General features: G+C 33.5%; 1 long non-coding RNA gene across 1 annotated transcript; it reads left to right on the top strand.

The window, feature by feature from the left end:
• Positions 1-652: 652 nt before the first annotated feature.
• On the top strand, positions 653-1,553 carry LOC127163311 (uncharacterized). The gene is made up of 3 exons (XR_007827471.1): positions 653-923; positions 1,321-1,416; positions 1,493-1,553. It is a non-coding gene; the product is annotated as an uncharacterized LOC127163311 (long non-coding RNA).
• The last annotated feature ends 666 nt before the right edge of the window (positions 1,554-2,219 follow it).

Raw genomic sequence — 2,219 nt, 5'->3', positions numbered from 1 at the left:
TTGTAAATCACACAGCTCGGATTCAGCGCGAACTAACATGGCGGCGCCCATCACTCGGCATAGATCAACTAACACGCTCATTATAAAAGTGTTTAAACCTCCAAATACATTTACTTGCACATATTTCAGAATCAGAATATCAGATATTTCATAATACAGTCGGCACGTTTGTGAATATTAATAATAAAAAGGGGAAAACTATATAAAAGTGATACATGTGTCATACAGCGCTATTGTGGCTGCGGTGTGTCAGGTGACAAACACGACGCGTCGCCATGGAAACAATAAGGCTATACGTTCTAAATAACGGTCGCCTAAAAAAAAACTCACTCTGGGGGCTCAGCTAGAATATTTTAAACTCACGTGTGAAAGGGTTAATGGCATAGAAAATTTTTATTGATGTTAGCATTACTGTTGCAAATAAACATACATATAACATTTTAACACTTTTTGGCTTTTTTAGTATTGTGAATGTACCGTGTATCATGACATACATTAAGTACTGTGTACCATATCGAAAACGTACGTGTTACAACCGCTGATAACCAAGATTTCTTCTATTACCAGGAACACATCACTGCAGGTTGATGGTGCTCAATTTGGTCACCCACAACTATAATGCCAACAGTCATGTCCTTGATGAATACACTCAAAAAAATGGTTTTGTGCCACTGTTCATTTTACCCAGGTATTTATTGTTAAAACAACACAAGTGTATTTCTTTTTCCACCAAAACACTATTGTATTGTGCTCTATTAATTTAAACTGTTTAAGTTTCCATTTTACTTGATTATCAATCGTTAAACTAACGTAAACGGTTTAATTTCGCCGTTCAAAAAACCGGATATGACGTTTCCAACGCATTTTATGAAGACGGCGCGAAGGAGGTGTATCATGGCGTCGGAGCTAGAAGTACCAGTCAGGTAAGAAAATCTAAAGACTTCTTTGTGTTAAGTCAAAAATTTTAATTTCTGTAAGTGTTTTAGTCTGCTTTTAGTGTTGTTTTGCAGACGAGTGTAACTGGTATATTGCGCCGTTAATAGATAATTTCGTGCGGTTGGGATGTGAACGCGCATATGGACTGTAGTGTATTTGTACGTGTGCTTGTGGAACAGAGGATGCGGCGAAATATTAAAATTAGTGCTTTTCCGTCTTATTAATGATATATAGGCAGTTAAATAAAACCTTCCTGTGCTCTTTCTAGGCTACTCAAGTCCCAGTAAAATTAGCGTTAGCTAAAGCACGAAAGCAAGTACAAATAATGCACATTCGACTGCTGCATACATTTAACATTTTATCTGCTATTCGTTTTTATAACAGCATACATTGATCACTGGTTTCTTCATCGCTGCCTAATTTTGGCGAAATGAAGGAATGTCACAACTTTACTGACGGAGAAAAAAAGTTTTGGCTAAGGTAAGTGAACCGCTGTATTGCCTTTTCATCCTTTATAAACAAAAGTAATAAGGGTATTTTGCATTTTCTGTTTTAGAGGAATGCACGCAGTTGTAAATGTGAACTGGTGGATGGTTAAGAAGCTGATGTGTCTTCTACAAATCTAAACAAGTAAGACACTAAGATATATTGATATGTTAATAAATTTATGTATGCATGTATTTGTGTGTGTGTATATATGAAGAGTTCATGTGTATATTTGTATATATTAAGAGTTAATTTGCAAGAACAGACAATTTTTTTTTTTTTTTTTTAAATAATTATTCTGCATTCCAAGTAATATCAATCAAACTGTGGTTGGTTTATTTTGAATGAATATTAATAGCTCAAAAATACAGCTAACTAACACAATAAAACACAAAAAACAAACAAACAAAAAAACAACAACACACACACACACACACAATAAAAAAACATGTTTATGAATATTAAATATTGATAAATATTAATAAAAACGGATTTATTTGTTTTTGCAAATGAACTCTTCATATGTATATGTTTGTTTGTGTGTGTGTGTGTGTGTATTTAATGGGTACTTTTGACTCATTCCTTTTCTTAAAAATGGTTTGAAGGCAGAAATGTGATGTTTATCATTTTATAAACTCAATGTTTTTGTGAAAAGCTGTGCCTGAACTATAAATCATGCTTTTTACAGTCATTTTATGACTTTAAATATACTCCAGATCATGTCCACCCTTTTGAAATAATATACATGACAATAATCACACAAATGTTTTGATCACTGAATTTGTCTTTGCTGTTAA

Source organism: Labeo rohita, chromosome 3 (assembly GCF_022985175.1).
Source record: "Labeo rohita strain BAU-BD-2019 chromosome 3, IGBB_LRoh.1.0, whole genome shotgun sequence".
Classification (NCBI taxonomy): Eukaryota; Metazoa; Chordata; class Actinopteri; order Cypriniformes; family Cyprinidae; genus Labeo; species Labeo rohita.
Note: the sequence above shows the minus strand (reverse complement) of the source record. Positions and strands in the feature narration are given on the sequence as shown.